This window comes from Ranitomeya imitator, chromosome 4 (genome assembly GCF_032444005.1).
Source record: "Ranitomeya imitator isolate aRanImi1 chromosome 4, aRanImi1.pri, whole genome shotgun sequence".
Classification (NCBI taxonomy): domain Eukaryota; kingdom Metazoa; phylum Chordata; class Amphibia; order Anura; family Dendrobatidae; genus Ranitomeya; species Ranitomeya imitator.
This window is the reverse complement of record NC_091285.1, coordinates 634,664,466-634,688,203: the sequence shown is the minus strand read 5'-3', so window position 1 is coordinate 634,688,203 and position 23,738 is coordinate 634,664,466. Positions and strand designations below refer to the sequence as shown.

Genomic DNA, 23,738 nt, shown 5'->3' with positions numbered 1-23,738 from the left:
AGTTGTTGTCCAGTTTCTCCTGAGTACGCTGATACCCCATATGTGGGGGTAAACCACTGTTTGGGCACACGTCGGGGCTCAGAAGGGAAGTAGTGACTTTTGAAATGCAGACTTTGATGGAATGGTCTGCGGGTGTCACGTTGCGTTTGCAGAGCCCCTGGTGTGCCTAAACAGTAGAGACCCCCCACAAGTGACCCCATTTTAGAAACTAGACCCCCCAAGGAACTTATCTAGATATGTGGTGAGCACTTTGAACCCCCAAGTGCTTCACAGACGTTTACAACGCAGAGCCGTGAAAATAAAAAATCATTTTTCTTTCCTCAAAAATTATGTTTTAGCAAGCATTTTTTTAGATTCACAAGGGTAACAGGAGAAATTGGACCCCAGTAATTGTTGCGCAGTTTGTCCTGAGTATGCTGGTACCCCATATGTGGGGGTAAACCACTGTTTGGGCACACGTCAGGGCTCGGAAGTGAGGGAGCACCATTTGACTTTTTGAATACGAGATTGGCTGGAATCAATGGTGGCGCCATGTTGCGTTTGGAGACCCCTGATGTGCCTAAACAGTGGTAACCCCTCAATTCTAACTCCAACACTAACCCCAACACACCCCTAACCCTAATCCCAACTGTAGCCATAATCCTAATCACAACCCTAACCCCAACACACCCCTAACCCCAACACACCCCTAACCCTAACCACAACCCTAATTCCAACCCTAACCCTAAGGCTATGTGCCCACGTTGCGGATTCGTGTGAGATATTTCCGCACCATTTTTGAAAAATCTGCGGGTAAAAGGCACTGTGTTTTATCTGCGGATTTTCCGCGGATTTCCAGTGTTTTTTGTGCGGATTTCACCTGCGGATTCCTATTGAGGAACAGGTGTAAAACGCTGCGGAATCCGCACAAAGAATTGACATGCTGCGGAAAATACAACGCAGCGTTCCCGCGCGGTATTTTCCGCACCATGGGCACAGCGGATTTGGTTTTTCATATGTTTACATGGTACTGTAAACCTGATGGAACACTGCTGCGAATCCGCAGCCAAATCCGCACCGTGTGCACATAGCCTAATTCTAAAGGTATGTGCACACGCTGCGGAAAACGCTGCGGATCCGCAGCAGTTTCCCATGAGTTTACAGTTCAATGTAAACCTATGGGAAACAAAAATCGCTGTACACATGCTGCGGAAAAACTGCACGGAAACGCAGCGGTTTACATTCCGCAGCATGTCACTTCTTTGTGCGGATTCCGCAGCGGTTTTACAACTGCTCCAATAGAAAATCGCAATTGTAAAACCGCAGTGAAATGCGCAGAAAAAAACGCGGTAAATCCGCCATAAATCCGCAGCGGTTTAGCACTGCGGATTTATCAAATCCGCAGCGGAAAAATCCGCAGAGGACCAGAATACGTGTGCACATTCCTAACCCTAACCCTAGCCCTAACCCTACCCCTACCCCTAACCCTACCCCTAACCCTAACCCTACCCCTAACCCTACCCCTAACCCTAACCCTAACCCTACCCCTAGCCCTACCCCTAACCCTAACCCTACCCCTAACCCTAACCCTATTCTAACATTAGTGGAAAAAAAAAAATTTCTTTATTTTTTTATTGTCCCTACCTATGGGGGTGACAAAGGGGGGGGGTCATTTATTATTTTTTTTATTTTGATCACTGAGATAGATTATATCTCAGTGATCAAAATGCACTTTGGAACGAATCTGCCGGCCGGCAGATTCGGCGGGCGCACTGCGCATGCGCCCGCCATTTTGGAAGATGGCGGCGCCCGGGAGAAGATGGACGGGACCACGGCTGGATCGGTAAGTATGATAGGGTGGGGGGGGGACCACGGGGGGGGGGATCGGAGCACGGGGGGGGGAATCGGAGCGCGGGAGGGGTGGAACGGAGCGCGGGGGGCGTGGAACGGAGCACGGGGGGGCTGGAATGGAGCACGGGGGGGTGGAACGGAGCACGGGGGGGGTGGATCGGAGTGCAGGGGGGGTGATTGGAGCACGGGGGGGTGATTGGAGCACGGGGGGAGCGGACACGAGCACGGGGGGGGAGCGGAGCACTGGACGGAGGGGAGCCGGAGCAGTGTACCGGCCAGATCGGGGGGGTGGGGGGGCGATCGGAGGGGTGGGGTGGGGGCACACTAGTATTTCCAGCCATGGCCGATGATATTTCAGCATCGGCCATGGCTGGATTGTAATATTTCACCCGTTATAATGGGTGAAATATTACAAATCGCTCTGATTGGCAGTTTCACTTTCAACAGCCAATCAGAGCGATCGTAGCCACGAGGGGGTGAAGCCACCCCCCCTGGGCTAAACTACCACTCCCCCTGTCCCTGCAGATCGGGTGAAATGGGAGTTAACCCTTTCACCCGATCTGCAGGGACGCGATCTTTCCATGACGCCGCATAGGCGTCATGGGTCGGAATGGCACCGACTTTCATGACGCCTACGTGGCGTCAAAGGTCGGGAAGGGGTTAAAAATTATAAAAAGAAAAATTGGCCGATACAAAAGTTTGTGCGCCCTTGGAGACTTGTGTGCTCGGATAACTTTGATCAAGTTTTCAGGCCTTGATTAACTTGTTAGGGTTATGCTCACTATCATCATAAGGAAAGGCCAGGTGAGGCAACTTTCCCAGCTTTATAAAAACACAGCCACCTCTAACCTTGTGCCAAAAAAATAGCAGCCGTAGGTTCTTCTAAGCAGCTGCCTAGCACTCTGAAAATGAAAATGGTGGAGGCCCACAAAGCAGTGGGAGGCTATGAGAAGATAGCACAGCGTTTTCAAGGTGCCCTTTCCTCAGTTTGAAAAGTAATTAAGAAATGGCAGTTAACGGGAACAGTGGAGGTCAAGATAAAGTCTGGAAGACCAAGCAAAATTTCAGTGAGAGCTGCTCGTAGAAATGTTAGAGAGGTATAATCCTTGCTTGACTGCAAAATACCTTTAGAAAGATTTAGCTACTCTGGAGTTGTGGTACTTTGTTCTACTGTTTAGCGACACTTGCACAAATATGGCCTTCATGGAAGAGTCATCAGAAGAAAACCTCTACTTCGTTCTCACCATAAAATTCAGACTACTGAACTAAAAACTGTCCCAGAATCAGTGGAGCAGCACCAATGGGAAAAAGTACTCAGTTTAAATAAACTACGTCAGATGAAATGTACTTTTTAAAGGTGTTTTCCCATGAACAAAGTTAATTTTAATCAACATTTTAATCAATAGATCTTGGAATATTAAGTTCCACAATTGGATGAGTTTAAAAAAAAATGTTCCAGTGCTGAGATAATCTTATGCTGTGGTATGATCAGACCATGTTCCTGTACGGTATGACACAGCCATTACACAGCCACAGCATGGGCACATTTATAAGATTATCGAAGCACAGGAACATTTTTTAAACACAATTGTGGAACTTATTAATATTCCAAGATCGTTTGATTAAAATGATCTTTGTTCATGGGAAAACCCCTTCAAATGTTTTGCACCATTAGGCCAGGATCAGATGAGAGTGTGAAAAAAATCCAATTTTCATCCAGAAAACTCTCCTGACTTTCATCTGAATCGTCATTCATGTGGCATCCATATGTCGGTAGTTTACATCCATTTGTCATGCATCAACAGTTTAAAAGCACAAGAAAATGATCAAACACAGTTTCCCAGGTTAATAATGGCAATACGTTTGTAAAAATCGGATGCAATATGTTTGTTCAATTGGCGATTCCGAGGTTTGGAAGAGAATAGTGTATGCTGAAAAAAACTGCCATCTGTATAGCCCTTTGGATTTACATTGGTCTGATTTTTACTCAGACATTACAGATCCGTATAATACGCTCATCTGAACGAGCCATGAAACAAAGTTTATATACAAACAACAATTAATAGCACCGAGTAATCACATAAAAGCAGAAAATATAGGATGCATATACCAGGAGACCCAGTCTTGTGGTGGTCTAATGGAGGGTTGACCAAAATGGAACCAGTTGACTGTAAGGCTATGTGCACACGTAGTTTTGAGCTCTGCAGATTTTTCCGCAGCGGATTTGAGAAATCCGCAGGTAAAAGGCACTGCATTTACTGCGGATTTACAGTGGATTTTATGCGGATTTTGTGCGAATTCCACCTGCAGTTTTATACCGGCGGATTCCTATTATGGAGCAGGTGTAAACCGCTGCGGAATCCGCACAAAGAATTTACATGCTGCGGAATGTAACCCGCAGCGTTTTTGCACGTTTTTTTCACAGCATGGGCACTGCGGATTGCGTTTTCCATAGGTTTACATTGTACTGTAAACGCATGGAAAGCTGCTGCGGACCCGCAGCTGGAGATCCGCAACGTGTGCACATAGCCTAAAGGTTTCAATCAGGGAAAAAGGGAAGAATAGAAGAATAAAGAAAGCAAGTCAAACATGAGACGAGATGGAGGATAGACAAGGAATAAAGAAAAAGGAAGAGAAAGGATCGTTGTCGTCTCAATAGCATATAATAGCAATAAGAATCTCAAGTTATAGAGCCTGAGTCTAACGGAAACCCAAAAACTCTCCAAAGTGAGTTCATGGTTGCTAGATGTTAACTCTTTAAAGGGAAATTGACAAGTGATACATGCTGCCCAAACCAAGGACAGAATGTATCAGCCACTGGCTCTACGATCTCAGCCATGTATGTTTGTCCCTAAAACGCAGCGGTTGGGTGTCCATGTGTGGACAAGGCTTAGGAGCTGAACTCTCTCCACTCGCAGCTAATGCCAGCTATACTACAAAGCAGTACATATGTGTCTAAGGGTACATTCACACATAACGATATCGTTAAGGAAATCGTTCTGTGTGACAGCGACCAACGATCAGGCCCCTGCTGGGAGATCGTTGGTTGCTGAGGAAAGTCCAGAACTTTATTTCGTCGCTGGACTCCCTGCAGACATCGCTGGATTGGCGTGTGTGACACCGATCCAGCGATGTCGTCACTGGTAACCAGGGTAAACATCGGGTTACTAAGCGCAGGGCCGCGCTTAGTAACCCGGTGTTTACCCTGGTTACCAGCGTAAAAGTAAAAAAAACAAACACTACATACTTACCTACCGCTGTCTGTCCCCGGCGCTCTGCTTCTCTGCACTCCTCCTGTACTGGCTGTGAGCGTCGGTCAGCCGGAAAGCAGAGCGGTGACGTCACCGCTCTGCTTTCCGGCCGCTGTGCTCACAGCCAGTGCAGAGGAATGCAGAGAAGCACAGCGCCGGGGACAGACAGCGGTAGGTAAGTATGTAGTGTTTGTTTTTTTTACTTTTACGCTGGTAACCAGGGTAAACATCGGGTTACTAAGCGCGGCCCTGCGCTTAGTAACCCGATGTTTACCCTGGTTACCCGGGGACCTCGGGATCGTTGGTCGCTGGAGAGCTGTCTGTGTGACAGCTCTCCAGCGACCAAACAGCGACGCTGCAGCGATTGACATCGTTGTCGGTATTGCTGCAGCGTCGCTGAGTGTGAAGGTACCTTAAGAGCAGCTAGATCTGATCCCTGATCATTGCTCTTTTACTATTTAAATGCTGCGGTTAGTCATTGACAGCGTTATTGGTTCGGTTCGGTTAGTCATTGACAGCGACATTGGTTAGGTTCAGTTAGTCATTGACAGCAGCATCGGTTTGGTTAGTCATTGACAGTGGCATTCGTTCAGTTAATCATTTAGGGCAGCATCGGTTCGGTTAGTAATTGACAGCGACATTGGTTTGGTTCGGTTAGTCATTGACAGTGGCATCAGTTCGGTTATCCATCGATGGCCACATCGGTTAGGTTTGGTTAGTCATTGACAGTGACATTGGTTCAGTTCGGGTAGTCATTGACAGCGACATCGGTTTGGTTAGTCATTGATGGCGGCTTCGATTCAGTTAGTCATTGACAGCGACATTGGTTCGGTTCGGTTAGTCATTGACAGAGGCTTTGGTTTGGTTTGGTTAGTCATTGACAGCGGCATCGGTTCGGTTAGTCATTGACAGCAGCATTCGTTCAGTTAGTCATTTACAGCGGCATCGGTTCCGTTAGTCATTGATGGCGGCGTCAGTTCGGTTAGTCATTGACAGCGACATTGGTTCGGTTCGGTTAGTCATTGACAGCGTCATCGGTTCGGATAGTCATTGATGGCGGCTTCGATTCAGTTAGTCATTGACAGCGACATTGGTTTGGTTCGGTTAGTCATTGACAATGGCATCAGTTCGGTTCGGTTAGTCATTAACAGCTGAATCGGTTCGGTTAGTCATTGACGCGACATTGGTTCGATTTGGTTAGTCACTGACAGCTGCATCTGTTCGGTTAGTCATTAACAGTGGCATCGGTTCGGTTTGGTTAGTCATTGACAGCGACATTGGTTCGGTTAGTCATTGACAGTGGCATCGGTTCAGTTAGTCATTGACAGCTTCATCGGTTCAGCTTAGTTAGACATTGACAGCGGCATCAGTTCGGTTAGTCAGGGACAGCGACATTGCTTTGGTTTGGTTAGTCATTGACACCGGCATCGGTTCAGTTAGTCATTGACAGCGGCATCGGATTGGTTAGTCACTGACAGCGGCATCAGTTCGGTTAGCCATTGACAGCAGCATCGGTTCGGTTTGGTTAGTCATTGGCAGCGGCATCGGTTAGGTTAGTCATTAGTAACATAGTAACATAGTTAGTAAGGCCGAAAAAAGACATTTGTCCATCCAGTTCAGCCTATATTCCATCATAATAAATCCCCAGATCTACGTCCTTCTACAGAACCTAATAATTGTATGATACAATATTGTTCTGCTCCAGGAAGACATCCAGGCCTCTCTTGAACCCCTCGACTGAGTTCGCCATCACCACCTCCTCAGGCAAGCAATTCCAGATTCTCACTGCCCTAACAGTAAAGAATCCTCTTCTATGTTGGTGGAAAAACCTTCTCTCCTCCAGACGCAAAGAATGCCCCCTTGTGCCCGTCACCTTCCTTGGTATAAACAGATCCTCAGCGAGATATTTGTATTGTCCCCTTATATACTTATACATGATTATTAGATCGCCCCTCAGTCGTCTTTTTTCTAGACTAAATAATCCTAATTTCGCTAATCTATCTGGGTATTGTAGTTCTCCCATCCCCTTTATTAATTTTGTTGCCCTCCTTTGTACTCTCTCTAGTTCCATTATATCCTTCCTGAGCACCGGTGCCCAAAACTGGACACAGTACTCCATGTGCGGTCTAACTAGGGATTTGTACAGAGGCAGTATAATGCTCTCATCATGTGTATCCAGACCTCTTTTAATGCACCCCATGATCCTGTTTGCCTTGACAGCTGCTGCCTGGCACTGGCTGCTCCAGGTCATTAATAGCGGCATTTAAATGGATCAGTTGAGCATTGGCAAAGACCGGTTAGCATCGGCCCCTCTGCAACACTAACACGGGGTGCCCCATAGGCCATCATGATTGTATTGCATAAGCAATCAGACAATCACAGGATCAAATCTCCTAGGGGAGTAAAAATAAAGTAAAAAAATAATAAAATAAAGTTATTAAAAATATAAACAGAATTATTAAAACATTAAAATTTGAATCACTTCCATTTTCTCCCATTAAAAATAAATACATTAAAAACACTAAAAAAAATAAACATATTAGCATAACTACATAAGTAAAAGTCTATACGACCTAAATATAACACAAAAAAAAAATCAAAAAGGTAGAATTACTGTTTTCTGGCCACCACATCTCTCTAAGAAAATGCAATAAAAAGCAATCAAAATGTCATATACATCAATAAAATCGTCAGCTTGACACGCTAAATAGAAATCCTCACACAGCTACATCGACTGAAAAATAAAAATATTACATGCCATGGAAAATGGCGATACAAACCAAATTTTTTAAAGAAACTTTTGATTCTTTTTCATTATTTAAATAACAAAAAAAACTATGCACGTTTGGAATCGCTAGAATCATACCGACCTGATGAATCACGTTGTTAGGTCATTTTTACCATATAATGAAAGCCGTAAAAAAAATCTCAAAAAACATTTGCATTTTTTTTTTACCATTTTATCCCACATGGAATTTTTTCCCCATTTTATCAGCACAATGCATGGTAAAATGGATGGTGTAATTCACATGTTACAAGATATGGTCAACAGAGTTACATCATAGCTACCTCCGGTAGAGCATTTTGGAGGGGAGGTTATTTCCATTTTTCATTATGCCATAATGGTAGAGATACATGATATCATCGGTCCATATTTCTCTATGCATAATCCTACGTGTCAAGATCCAAAACTTTGCAAACTCCGGGAGCACAAAGATAAACACATCAATACTAGTGAGTGTGACCAATAATTACTTTGTGATGTTAGTTAGTAACATTAAGACGACTGGAAAAAAAATATCACCTGCTGACATAATGTTATAATCTAACAGGAACCAAAGAAAAATGCGAGTAACACCAGTGTTCAGGAAGTGACAACACCTTCCAATAAGTGACAATGTCTTCCGATGACTGCTACTGTTCTCATGAATTAGCGATATCTACTAAGGAGTGATACCAAATTGTCACGAAGTGTAACAATGCCTTCCAGAAAATGATACTAAACAGTAATAAATTTACTTTGCATAGTGCCGACCTATAAACCCTGGATTTTCTGATTGTTAGCGCTCAAAAAGAATATTTTCTTAAATTCTAAAATTGATGAAATGATCGCTATACTTTCAGACAACTTGATCCCATGTGATACATAGTGTGATAAATGAACAATCTGCTAATTACTTTGTTAAAATTGTGTTGTATTATTTCTGAAAAATCACTTCAAAGTGCCATCGCAGAGGCCTCCCATCTGTCTGACTTGCTGTCCACTGCTTTATGTCAAGTGTAATTTGTCGCTACTGAAATGCATTACTAAAAGTGGGAGCGGGTTTTAATATCTCAACCGGAAGTGTAGGTGGATCTTTGACTCTCTACAGGAAGTGGAGGTGGATCTTTTCCTCTACAGGAAGTGGAGGCAGGTCTTTGCCTCTCTAAAGAAAGTGGAGGTGGGTCTATTCCTCTACAGGAAGTGGAGGCAGGTCTTTTCCTCTCTACAAGAAGTGCAGGTGGATCTTTTCCTCTACAGGAAGTGAAGGCAGGTCTTTGCCTCTCTACAGAAAGTGGATGTGGATCTTTACCACTACAGGAAGTGGAGGCAGGTCTTTTCCTCTCTACAGGAAGTGGAGGTGGATCTTTTCCACTACAGGAAGTGGATTCAGGTCTTTGCCTCTCTACAGAAAGTGGAGGTGGATCTTTTCCTCTACAGGAAGTGGAGGCAGGTCTTTTCCTCTCTACAGAAAGTGGAGGTGGATCTTTTCCTCTACAGGAAGTGGAGGCAGGTCTTTTCCTCTCTACAGAAAGTGGAGGTGGATCTTTTCCTCTACAGGAAGTGGAGGCAGGTCTTTGCCTCTCTACAGGAAGTGGAGGTGGCTCTTTTCCTCTACAGGAAGTGAAGGCAGGTCTTTACCTCTCTACAGGAAGTGGAGGTGGCTCTTTTCCTCTATAGGAAGTGGAGGCGGGTCTTTGCCTCTCTATGGGAAGTGGAGGTGGCTCTTTTCCTCTACAGGAAGTGAAGGCAGGTCTTTTCCTCTCTACAGAAAGTGGAGGTGGATCTTTTCCTCTACAGGAAGTGGAGGCAGGTCTTTTCCTCTCTACAGAAAGTGGAGGTGGATCTTTTCCTCTATACGAAGTGGAGGCGGGTCTTTGCCTCTCTACGGGAAGTGGAGGTGGCTCTTTTCCTCTACAGGAAGTGAAGGCAGGTCTTTGCCTCTCTACAGGAAGTGGAGGTGGCTCTTTTCCTGTATAGGAAGTAGAGGAAGGTCTTTGTCTCTCTGCAGTTAGTGGATGCAGATCTTTTCCTCTACAGGAAGTGGAGGCAGGTCTTTGCCTCTCTACGGGAAGTGGAGGTGGCTCTTTTCCTCTATAGGAAGTGAAGGCAGGTCTTTGCCTCTCTACAGGAAGTGGAGGTGGCTCTTTTCCTCTACAGGAAGTGGAGGCAGGTCTTTGCCTCTCTACGGGAAGTGGAGGTGGCTCTTTTCCTCTATAGGAAGTGAAGGCAGGTCTTTGCCTCTCTACAGGAAGTGGAGGTGGCTCTTTTCCTGTATAGGAAGTAGAGGCAGGTCTTTGTCTCTCTGCAGTTAGTGGATGCAGATCTTTTCCTCTACAGGAAGTGGAGGCAGGTCTTTGCCTCTCTACGGGAAGGGGAGGTGGCTCTTTCCTCTATCGGAAATGGAGGCAGGTCTTTGACTCTCTACAGGAAGTGGATGCAGATCTTTTCCTCTACAGGAAGTGGAGGCAGGTCTTTGCCTCTCTACAGGAAGTGGAGGTGGTACTTTTCCTCTATATGAAGCAGAGGCAGGTCTTTGCCTCTCTGCAGGAAGTGGATGCGGATATTTGCCTCACTGTAGAAAGTGGAGACAGTTTTTTGTCAGGAGCTGCAGGTGGATCTTTGTCTCTCTACAGGCTGTGAAGCCAGGTTTAGCCTGTTTACAAGAATTAGAGATGGGTCCTTTATCTTTCAACAGGCACTAATGTCGGGTCTTTTTCTCACTATAGGAAGTAGGGACAGGTCTTTGCTTCTGGCTTTGCTCTCCTATCTGTCAAGCTGAATACATGCTGAACATAGAGGGAAGGCTTTCAGTTCAGGAGAGGTAAACCATTATACAATGGCAGGAGTAATGCATGTTGGGAAGTGACGAAAAGAAAGTTCTAGAACCTTTAGTACTGGCAATATGGTTAGAAAGAGGACCCACAAACTGTAAAAGAGCAGGTCTTACAGAGCATAATAATAAGTCAATTTCATCAATATATTAGATGGGTATGTGTTCAAAAAGCAGTTTTAACATCTTGAGGCGGGGGTGGAGGGTAAGGAAAGCAAAAATCAAGCTTTTCTTTAGGTGTAAAAGAACAAGTGCATATAAACTTGTCTTATGCTTTCAATGTATGAAACTATGCTTTATTGTATAATAGAGCCTAGACATTATGTCGTTCTAACGACTATCACAAATCCTTAGCAGATAATACAGTCCGATACATTTGGTATCTTCTAAATGCAGATGATTGAGAATGAAATATGAGTTCAGAAAGAAGAAAGAATCAGATTTTCTCTAATGAGATTTACAACATTTCTTATTTTCATCTTTACTGATGGAGACTTGAGTCGTTATATATAATTGTGAAAAACATTCCTCTATTATATCTGTAGTATATACAGTAAGTTGGAATACGTATAGATCACTAGGTCATATGGAGACTGACTTCCTGTCTACACGTTACTGTGTGTAATGGTAGTCAGACTGGAGATCACATGAATTTATTGATACAACTGAGCTGGGAGGAAATGACAGTGAGAATATTGCTGTTGAGTTAGGATAATATATAAAAGAAAAATATCCAAAAAATAAAAATTTCTGGAGCTTTGTTCATTTTTTTTTTTTTTGGGGGGGGGGAGAGGATTGCTCAATATATCACAAGCAGATTAATACTCAAAAGCGCGCTACTGTACGTAGTGATAAGTTTAAAGGGAATCTGTTTGTAGGATCAACCCTCCTAAGCCGTCTATAAGGGCATGTAGGTCACAGCAAGCTGAATAAAATGATACCTTGATATCTGTGATCCGATGCTTTATTCCAGAGCAGTCCATGTTTTTCTTAATACGTAAGTGAGTTGTTAAGATCCATTAGCCGGACATAGATCTCCCTGATAATCTGCCTCCAGAGCTTATTTTACATGAAAGGAGGCGTTACCAGCGTCTCCTGACCTACATGACCAATTTGGACAATAACACGTTATCACGATAACATGATAAACTAGAAATTGCTTTTTCACTTGAAAAAAACACTACTCCAGCATTGAGGAAATAAAAAATATTCTAAAATATTTAGATGGCTCAGCAGGGTTGATCCTACTGATAGATTCCCTTTAAGCTCTTGTAATCCATTTTAAGTTCGGTACCAAATCCCACGACTGACTATTGTACCTAATTATCACTGGCCACTTTGAGCCTAAATGATTAAGTTACATGATATGAGAACCTTATTACTTCCAATAGGTAATTCATGCATCCATTCAGTAAAGGTGGCCATTAGTGATGATGAGCGAGTATGCTCGTTACTTGAGCTTTCCGAGCACGCTCGGGTGTTCTCCGAGTATCTTGGGCATGCTCAGATATTTAGTTTTTGTCGCCGCAGCTGCATGATTTGTGGCTGCTAGACAGCCTGAATACATGTGGGGATTTCCTAACAAACAGGCATTTCTCACATGTATTCGGCCTGTCTAGCAGCTGCAAATCATGCAGCTGCGGTGACAAAAACTAAATCTCTGAGCACTCCCAAAATACTCGAAGACCACCCGAGCGTGCTCGGAAAGCTCAAGTAACGAGCATACTCGCTCATCACTTGTAGCCATATATGTTCCAATAAATAAGAAAGATATAAAATTCATATTAAGTAAGATTCAGTAAGTTTGTGTTCACATTGATAGCGTACTTCTTGGTATACTGTATGTTAGAACTAATGCTGCCTCTTTGCTTTTTACATAGGGCCCCGACTACCAATCAAAGTCCATAAATGTGAATATTGAGAATCAGAATATTTGATAGCATATCTGGCCGCACACTGTAAGGTCCAAATGTAACATACACGTGGGGGTAAAACTAAAGAATGGAAAAAGTTGAACACGCACCTGTGTCCTGGCACCTAAAGGAGTCCATTTGCCCGTGTATAGAACAGCACAGCTATAAATGGCACATTATGATGGAGGGAGCATGGTACAGTTACATCAGGATTTGTCATCAGCCTTGTTATGGGAGATGATTGAACATATTTTAAAGGGTATTTGCCACCAGGTTTTTGCCACCTTGTCTGAGAGCAGCGTAATTTAGGGTCAGAGACCCTGATTCCAGCGATGTGTCACTTACTGGGCTGCTTGCTGTAATTTTATCAGGAGATTATCACTATAGGACTAGTAAACCTGCTGCCATGTAGTCCTCTATATTCATGAGCTCTGTATTACCACGCCCCCATCACTGATTGGCAGCTTTCTGCTTATGCACAGCGTACACAGAAAGCAGCCAATCAGTGGTGTGGGCGGGGTTATACAGGGCTGCGGCGAACTGCTAAATCTGCAGCAGATAAAATTGTGGTTTTATCAAAACTATAAGTATCCAGTAAGTGATATAGTGCTGGAATCAGGGTCTCTACTCCTACATCATGATGGGGTAGCAAAAACCTGGTGACAAATCCCCTTTAAGATAAAGGCAGTGACACAATAGATGGATTTAGGTAGGGTTGTATATGGACTTTTGTAGAGACAGGTATGAAGGTGGTCCGTAAGGTTGGTTGTCACCAGTGCTCTTAGTGTTGGTGCCTTATCTAAGGACATTTCAGTAGATCATTGTCTTGCCCTTTTCTCTGCAGAAGATCTCACTATGTACGGTCATAACAAATGCTCAATCCTAATTCAGTGTAGGGCCCTATAGAGACACTTAAGCAGATAAGATTGGTAAGATATTTTGCTAAAAGACAACGTTCATAAAGAACATAAATCTTAATCTAGTTACTCCCATGAGATATATGGAGGAGTTGGACAAGTCTTGGATTGCCTCGTAAAGCAAAATAAATGTTAACAGCGATGACTGACTGCTTTTTCCCACACAATATGGCTGAATTTACAGGTGTTCCAGAATGACGTTAGGCTACTTTTACACTTCCGGCGGTACGGGCCCGTCGCAATGCGTCGGGCCAACACACCGACGCACGTTGTGAAATAACTGCAAGACGTGGGCAGCGGATGCAGTTTTTCAACGCATCCGCTGCCCATTCTGCAGTCTGGGGAGGAGGGGGCGGAGTTTCAGCCGCGCATGCGCGGTCGAGAATGGCGGACACGTTGCACAAAAGAAGTTACATTGAACTTTTTTTGTGCGCCGCTTCTGCCAAAACATGACGGATCCATCGCACGACGGATGCGATGTGTGGCCATCCGTCGCTAATACAAGTGTATGGGCAAAAAACGCATTCTGCGAGCACATTTGCAGGATCCGTTTTTTGCCCATAACGACGGATTGCGACGGAGGACCAAAGACGGAAGTGTGAAAGTAGCCTTAGGTCCATCAGTTACATCATCCAACGGTTTCACCATCGTGTGATGACCAGTCATGACATCACCCTGTAGGATGCATCACAGTGGGCATATTGCTACTGAAGTAAGCAGACTTTGAAGGAGGCAGTGACTAATCTACACCTGTGATTGCATAAAGTATATACAACATTGCGTTGGAACAGTAATTTCGTGTTAAAACATTCTGTAATTAATCAGATTGTACAGTAGTAATAATAACCGCAGCGGTGGAAGAGTGAACTGACTTTGTAGGAGGTAGTGACTAGTGCAGTCCTGGAATTATATTAAAAAAGGACTGTAGGTGACAGAACTAGTAATATGACGTGGGCAGGGATAAACTTTTTTTTTAATCAATCAGATTATAGGAATGGTCACAGTAGAAGCAGAAAAGTGTGCAGACTTTGTAGGTGGCCAATTATGGGGTTACATGAGTGGGGAAAAGGCTACATGTGTCAGAAAATGTAATCTGAAGTGGGCAGGATAGAACATACTAATCAATTATATAATGGGAACAATCACAGCAGCAGTAGATGAGTGTGTTGACCTTTTCAGAGGCAGTGACCTGTCCACTCATGTGGTTACGTTAGAGATGAAACCACAAAATCTGACTTGGGAGAATCAAATTATGGAAAAATGACATGCTCCATATATGAAAGAAAGATCACACATGCACCATTTTTCAGCCATATATAAGACAGGCAACACATAATTAATTTATCCAGAAAGGATTAAAATAATTGATCCTACCTGACAGTGTGAAGAGAAAACTGACCCTCTCTTCTAATAAATAGTTCTGCCTGACAAAGAGTAATGGTCTCTTCGCATTAGAAATTCACAATATTTTCGAGTGTGTGATGAAACCGCTCAGTTACTGATTACAGATTCCAGGCAATGATTCAACCATACACCATGACTTTTGCTTGCAGTGAGTGATTCCGCAATACCGTACCTGATCGATTCTGCATTCCAGTGAGTGATTTCCTCTTATACCGGTTCTACATCCCATTGAATGGGCCTTCAGCCTCAGACAAATCTCCCCGCCAATGAGGGCACCTAGGGAATAACTTGACAATCCAATGATTTCCTCTAGCCTGAAGTCTATGTTCCAGTGAGGAGGTTCCACCACTTAATTTCCAACATTCTTTTCTACATTTCAATAAATCGACCCATGTTCCAGAATTCGGCCTTCGAATATTGGCTCTGTAATTCTATAAATTGTCCAGCCTTTCAATCGACAAGTCTACTTTCCAGTGATGGGTACCACCTCTATATTACAGTGTCTAAAGAAGCCAACATTCCAGTGAGTAATTCGATTCTCCTCTAGAAGACGATACCTTTCCACTGAATGAATTGACTCTTTATCGGCCTTTCTGATAAATGATTTTAGCTTTCAACGAGTGGCTTGACATTCCAGGGAGTTATTCTACCTTTCCATAAATGAGTCTACATTCCATTTCGCAATTGTACCCTGGCTTAAAAGGATTTTCCTTTGATAAATGGATAGGAGGATGTAAATACTAGATGTGTCCTCTAGACATTTCACGCAGTGAGTAACTTCAGAGGAAAGAGTCTGTAGCCTCTTGCCAATGACGATATGACTTCACATACCATTCCCAATGATACTATACAGTTTCTCTCGCCATTATGTTTCTCTTAAGAGCATTTGTGTGGCAAAAATCACAAGAGTTGGGGAGATTCTTAAAAACTGAGACGTGTCAGCCGTTTTGTCATTGTGTTGATTGGCTAAGAGAGCCCACAGATTGAATGGAAGTCATCACATATGCTTATTAGCATACGTGGGATGATATTGGCAAGGGCGAACATACCATAAAAGCAGAGAAGGCTATGAGGCCATGAAAAAGAAGGGGTTCAAATCAGGTTGTCCGTCATTGTTATAAATGGCATATAAGCCCCTTATATTTAACAAACCATTTCAAAGACAATTAATGAACTGAGTGTTAAGTAGTGAGATTGGCACGGTGACATCAACCAGCTTCAGAAGAGTAATTTGTTTCTTTTGTGGTGACCTCAGTGTCCATCCCTGGCTATTAATTAATTGGACTCCCCCTAACTCAACTTTCCCCTCTCCAGTCCATCCTTAATGCAGCAGCCAGGGTCGTCCATCTGGCTAATTGGTATTCAGACATGTCCGCTCTTTGCCAGTCATTACACTGGCTGCCCATTCATTATAGGATCCAATTCAAATTGCTTGTTCTCACCCACAAAGCTCCCCACAGTGCGACACCCCCTACATCTCCTCCCTCATTTCTGTTTATCGGCCTACCCGCTCATTACGCTCTGCAAGCGAGTTTGGCAGACCTCTGCACTAATCCGTACCTCCCACTTCCAGCTCCAAGACTTCTCTCGTGCTGAACCAATACTCTGGAATGCTCTTCCTCAAGAAATTAGGATTATCCACAGCCTACACAGTTTTAGGCTCTCCCTTAAAACACATCTGTTTACGGCGGCCTATCACGCTCCCTAATCGAAGTCTGTGTGTGTGTGTGTGTAGCCCATTCACTATCTGAGAATAACCCTCCATCAAATTCCACCGCATCCAAAACCGCCACAAATACTGGCTGGTGAGCAGATCATGCGGCCTTTATCTATCCCCCACTACCTCAAGTTGGTCGACCACCATTGTAAATACGACCCTATACTTTGCCTCCCCCACCTCATTGTTAATTGTAAGCTCTCATGAGCAGAGTCGTCTTATTTTGCTTTAATATATAATATTATTTTTAAAGTTGCTACTTATGACTTGTATGTGAACTATTAAACTGTAAAGCGCTTCAGAATATGTTGGCGCTATATAAATAAAGATTATTATTATTATTGGCACTTCAAAAGAAAATTCAGCGAGTTCAGTGGTCCCAGACAACTGAAGAGTTTATATAGGGTACATTAAGCCATTATAGCACACATCAATATCCTGGTCTCCAGTGTTAGTGCAAAGGAAATTTTTTGCTATAATAAAACTGGAGTCTGTTGAAGGTATACAATCCAAGCAGCAGTATAGCCAAAATGTGGTACAGAAGTGTCATGGAATAGCACATGGTTCATGTCCTGTTCTCTCAGGATTAATGTTGCTGGCCTCTCTTTGAATCTGGGAGGGGCATTTATACACACTCCGGCCTGGGATTTTCTGTCAGCTATACTTTCGTTTAGTTTGTGTGTCTGACCCCTTGAGTGTGTGCTCAGTTTGCATTTGTTTGCCTTGCGCTCCATGCGTTACTCTGCTTGTTTTTTCTACTAGTTTTCTGACCTTTGGCTCCCTTTATGACTATCCCTCTGCCTCACCCTTGGTTACTTTGTTATCTCCTGGTTTGATCTTGGTACGTTTTACTACTCTCCAGTGCACATTGTCTCTTCTGCACCCCGGCGTCTGGCGTCGCCCTCGACCACCTCCTTCCCTGTCACATGGTTCAGGTCCTGTTTGCAACCCGGTGAATTCCCCGCCGCTCTGCTCTCATCTCCCTTGCTGTGGCGTGCAGCTCTCCCTGCAGCAGTATACCCGGGAGTCGTGAGAAGAAGTTTTAACGTCACTCAAGCTTTGCGCCTAAAGACCCCTCTGCCAAATGAGACGACTATCTAAGTAAAACTGTAGGAGAGATCAGCGCAAAATAGGGTCTTATCCGTGAAATATAGGGAGCTTTACGCTCAGATAAAACTCACCTGTTTAGTCCGTAAAAACATCATATAGTACAAGATCCATGGGTCAGCCAGTGACCATCAGACATCAATCGGTTAGAAGGGGTTTGTGGATAGTCTCCGCGCTGTTGACAGGATTTAAAACATACATCCCGGTGTAATAAAATGATTGGTTTATTTCGACGCGTTTCGAAGTACAAATCTACTTCTTCTTCAGGAAAACCACACTGGGATATATGTTTTAAATCCTGTTAGCAGCGTGGAGACTATCCACAAACCCCTTGTAAACTAAATGAGAGCACTATAAGAGGTATGAGCTCTTTAGTAGACCCTGCTACAGATTTTGTATTAGAACCCAAGTTTTTCACACTATCCATCTATGGCCAATTCTTTACATTTCACCCAAAATGATTTGGTACCATAGACTAATCTAATGTTCCATTGGTTGTTCTACTTCATTGAAGGATTTCACATTCCAAGGAGTAATTCTACATTCTGGCTTCTCTACATTTTACAATAGTGAGATTTACCTTCTTTTATGACTATGTCATCCTACCATCTACTGGGTCCTATTATCTTTTAATGAGTGACACTACATTTTTTTCCCTGGGTTACTTTTCCATTGAGTAATTGACTAAGGTTACTACCTAGTGACACTGTTTTTAATGAGTCACGTACAATTACAATACCACAATTGGCACAGTCTTCGAGAAGCTACTCCTTACAGGTTTCTTGATAAATAACAGATGTTTGTCAAAAATAAGTCACATTTTCTTGGACGGGACAATTTCTTCTTCCAATTATGCCATTTTTCGATTGTCTATTATAGACAGCTTTCTTTATAATAAGACTCCTTTGCAAAGTGTTGTCTTCTGCTGACAGCACCTGAAATGAGTGGACTACCACAAGTACCAAAATCCCATCTAGTGTCATCACCATCCAAGAAGAGGATTCTTTGATCGTATGAATACATTCTATGCAAAGTCTATAAATCATTTTTTATGACCACATACTAAGAGCCAGGGCCTTCTACCCCAATATTGGTCATTACTTGGTCTTCTATCTACCAGGGTTCCCCAGAACTGGAAACTTCACAACAAAGCAGAGAAAAGAAGCAGAACGTATGTCAAGAATCTTGGTTCAAATTTTCAATAGGTATAATCCAAGACCAAGGACCAACTGAAGATGGAAGCAACGGGCTACTTTCCCGATTGAGAAAATAGTCTAAGTCGTCAAAATGAAATAAAATCCAAACAACCAGATAAGATGCTCAGTGCTGTCCAAAAAAAAAGAGAGAGGAACTGAGACTGTGCAGATCATAATAATATACCGTGGTCTAGCAAATAATGAGATTGCTTTCAAATGGATGTATATTCAATAAATGAGATTGGCCATGCTTCGCATTGTGCCGGGCAAAAGCAAATAAGAGTATTATGCCATGAAGCAGGCTGCTTCCACCAGTATGAGACATCCTTTCATGAAAGGCCACCTTTCAATACATTTCTAATTGACCACTCAGTAGAGAGTGAATCCCTGCATGGAAATAATATAGGTTGCCTTGCAGTGAAACAGATTGACATCCAGAAATAAGAGGCCAGATGGCCTGTATGGGCAGCCTACAGAACAATATTGCTCAAGACGCGGAGACGGCTACGAGACGGATAAATAGATACATACATGGATAGATATACTGTATATGAGGTGTATAACTAGATAGACAAATAAATAGATAGATAGATACAAGATAGATAGATAGATAGATAGATAGATAGATAGATAGATAGATATGAGATAGATATGATACGGATAGATAACAGATAGATAGATAATGGATATGAGATAGATAGATAATGGATAAATTATAGATATGAGATAGATAGATAATAGATAGATATGAGATAGATAGATATGAGATAGATAATAGATGTAATAGAATAAATGAACAGATAAATCAATATATAGATAGATACATATGAGTTAGATAGATAGATGATAGATAGATGATAGATAGATAGATGATAGATAGATAATAGATAGATAGATAGATAGATAGTCTAATAGAATAAATGAACAGAAAGATCAATATATAGATAGGCAGATATGAGTTAGATAGATAGATATGAGACTGATAAATAAACACATAGCTATAAGAACGATAAATTAATAGATATGAGATGCTTTGATACATGCATAGATTGATAGATAATAGATGGATAGATAGATAGATAGATAGATAGATAGATAGATAGATAGATAGATAGATAGATAGATAGATAGATAGATAGATAGTGTAATAGAATAGATGAACAGAAAGATCAATATATAGATAGGCAGATATGAGTTAGATAGATAGATATGAGACTGATAAATAAACACATAGCTATAAGACCAATAGATTAATAGATATGAGATGCTTTGATACATGCATAGATAGATAGATAGATAGATAGATAGATAGAGTTTATACCTAAATCTTCTTCTATCCATATATATTTGCTATTATAAACATTTTAATATATAGCATACAGATCATTATACCAAATCAACATGCATTTATTTTGCAGACATAGTCAATAGATGGATATAAAGAATCCCACTGAGCCCTGCAGAAGCTGACCCCATACTGCTGTATATACAGTGTAGATGTATACATGTGTGTGTTTATGTGTCCGTACACACACGTATGTATAGGAACACACAGGATGGTATACGCCGCATGCCTCTGCAGATATAGAATATTCCTCACCTTATAATGTTGTCTTTTTTTCCCTCCAGATGTTTATATTTTTGGAGGATTGGGGTTAAGCCTGGTCACGGATTTTCCCCAAGAAGACCACCTGCCATGGACATGATCCCACAGGTGTGGAGCCTAATCGTTAGGCCCCTCCTCTTGCGCCTTATTGCCACTGTCCAAGGATGGTAAGAGAATACTGGCCTTCTGTCAACAGGACGGTTGTCCACGTATTTGGAGGACTGTAAATAAGCCAGCCTCTTGTAAAAAGGGAATATGGCCCCCTGTCCAGTATGGCTGCTCCTGGTTCTGTTGCTGGATGGATCTGTGTGGCACTATATCAGTAGTCTGAAAAATAGAGTGGCTTTATATACACCAAATCTGGCCAATTCCAGACGGTCTGGTACATTTGTCACCAAAACAGCAGTCCGTCTTCGGCCCCTCTTAGCTTCTCGGACATGTCTTAGCTGCCGTGGTAAACACTCGGTTTGGATTTGCCATGTTTGCATTTGCTGGGCCTTGCCATGGGTCACTGGGATACCTCGTCCTTATGCTTCCCGTACTGGTAGCCACCGCTGGCTTTTTAGGATTGATGATTCTTCTCTGAGCTGCGATTCATTGTGAATTCCTGCTAGCCGCAGGATGGAAGACCATCTTCCTACACACTAGCCCGAATTGTATCCCTATGGCCAGGCCGTTTTCAAAGTCTTTCCGATGGACTAGCCATTGCAGAATTTCTGGTATTTGGAAAGGGGTGGTGGTGGGGGTCATCAAATGCGTGTACGAACTACACCACATGGGATTTGTGCATACTCCACCTGTCCAGAGATATTAGCCCTCTCGTCTAGTTCTCTCCAGTGGGCTAGTTCTCTTAACCTGTGTAGTAACCAGTCACTGTCAATTGTCCAAGAGCCTCCTATGCCCGGGTAGCCCAGTCGCTCTCCAGGGTGCTGGGTAACTGTCTTTTTTCCTAATGCTGCACCTGCTAGGTAGTCACTCAGTGGCCACTTGTATCCGATTGTCTGAGAGCAGCAATCTTTACATCCATCATATTAAACATGATTTCCAGTGAACGGGGAGAATGAGGCGGAAAAGCAGCCGAACCCCTTGTATGTCTTCACTACTCCTAATACTGTGAGCAGCCCTCTATCATCTCATCATTGGTCCTGTCCTCTCTTCACGGCTGTCTCGGTGGCTATCTGAGGTCTCTTCTGGTCTTCTCCATCTTGTAGGGATGCTATGTACCCGTCTATCGCTCTCTCAGTGCCCGTCTTGGTGTTGTCCCCGTGTCGGATATCCTTGTCTGTCTCTCACTAGCTGCCTGTCTCTTCTCCTCCTCTCTCACATTCCTTCTCTAGTAGATTGGTGAGCGCTGACTGGAGGACTCTCTTTTCCTTTCTATCTGTCTCTTTTCGTCTCAGGAATGGAGATGATTTCTGCCACTGCTCTTCTTGTAATTTTGTATCCCACGTAAAGAAATAACAAAGAAAATAAATGAGAGATTGTGGGGCTGTTTCGGTCTCCAGCTCCCTGCCCCTCCTCTGTCTCTCCCTCCCTTGCTCTCTCCCTCTCTACTCTCACCCTCCCTTCTTCCCTCCCCCTCACTTCTTTTAACCCTTAATCAGATGTAGATCTCTTCACCCTAGCACTCTCTTCTTCATCTCAGCTGTCTCTTCTCCTGTCTGCCATTCTGTGCCCTCAGAGCAGACACTCGGCTCAGTGTCTTAATGATGCTTCACCTCCACCATTGTGTTCTCCCGTCTTTGCTATCATTCCTTCTGTGTCCCTCCATCTCCCTATCTCCTCCCTCTTCTCTCCTTCACGGCTCCCTCCTCTCTCTCTCCATCCTTCGCCTGCTTCATCCACCTCTCCTCCTCTTTCTGTACAAACATTTCTGTCTCACTCCATCTTTGGTCCCCTCCCCTGTCAGCATCCTTCCCTGTACATGTTACACAGAGATTTCTGTGTACATTTCTCACCACATCTGTCCCTGTCCTGTTCCCAGTTCTCACTATGACTCCATAGTACATGATACTGTCCTCATTAGTGGTTTGTTGGAGCTTTCACAGCGGCTCCACCGGTATCTGTGCTCAGGAAAGCATGGAGGGGGACAGGAGTACCCAGAAATGGAAGGATGACATGTGTGCATGTAGGCCATCATGTATTCCTGTCACCTCATGTGTTATATGGTATCTATCTATCTATCTAACATCTAGCTACATATCTCAAACCTATGTTTTTATCAAATCTATCTATCTCTCGTTCTTTCCTTCCTTCTATCTATCTATCTATCTAACATCTTGCTACGTATCTCAAATCTGTTTTATAAAAGTCATCTATACATTTATCTATTTTTGTTTTATCTATTATCTATCTCCTATCCTATTTATCTATCTATCTATCTATCTATCTATCTATCTAAATATCCCATATCTATCTATCTATCTATCTATCTATCTATCTATTATCTATCTATCATCTATCTATTATCTATCATCTATGTTTTATCTACAGTATCTATAATCTATCTATCCATCTATAATCTATCTATCGATCAATCGATTGATCAATCTATGTTATCTATCTATCTATCTCATATCTATCTATCTATCTATCTCATATCTATCTATCTATCTATCTATCTATCTATCTATCTAACTAGATTGTGGCCCGACAATGATGATTCCAGAATTCGCGGCAGACTGTGCCTGTCGCTGATTGGTCGAGGCAACCATCATCGTCGCCATGCTGTGCCTCGACCAATCACAGACGCGGGATTTCCAGGACAGACAGACAGACAGAAAAACCCTTAGACAATCTACATATATAATTGGCGACGATGATGTCATAAAGGTTGCCTCGACCAATCAGCGACGGGCACAGTCTGCCGCGAATTCTGGAATCATCATTGTCCATATACTACGGGGATATGCATATTCTAGAATACCCGATGCGTTAGAATCGGGCCATCATCTAGTCTATATATATAATTGTCTAAGGGTTTTTCCGTCTGTCTGTCCTGGAAATTCCGCATCCCTGATTGGTCGAGGCCGGCAGGCCTCGACCAATCAGCAACGAGCACAGTATCGACGTAGATGTCATAATGGTTGCCATGGCGACGATGATGTCATAAAGGTTGCCTCAACCAATCAACGACGGGCACAGTCTGCCGCGAATTCTGGAATCATCATTGTCCATATACTACGGGGACATGCATATTCTAG

The 23,738-nt window shown here is 43.1% G+C and overlaps 1 protein-coding gene across 2 annotated transcripts in view; it reads right to left on the bottom strand.

Annotated features, from left to right (window-relative positions):
• Positions 1–22,442, bottom strand: part of ADGRL1 (adhesion G protein-coupled receptor L1) — a 465,551-nt gene extending 443,109 nt beyond the window's left edge. The window contains exon 1 of one of the 2 annotated variants that reach the window (XM_069766790.1): positions 20,530–22,442. The gene's annotated coding sequence lies outside the window, so the exon portion shown is untranslated. The remainder of the gene's footprint in view (positions 1–20,529) is intronic. The other variant, XM_069766789.1, reaches the window with a different exon arrangement.
• Between the last annotated feature and the right edge of the window lie 1,296 nt (positions 22,443–23,738).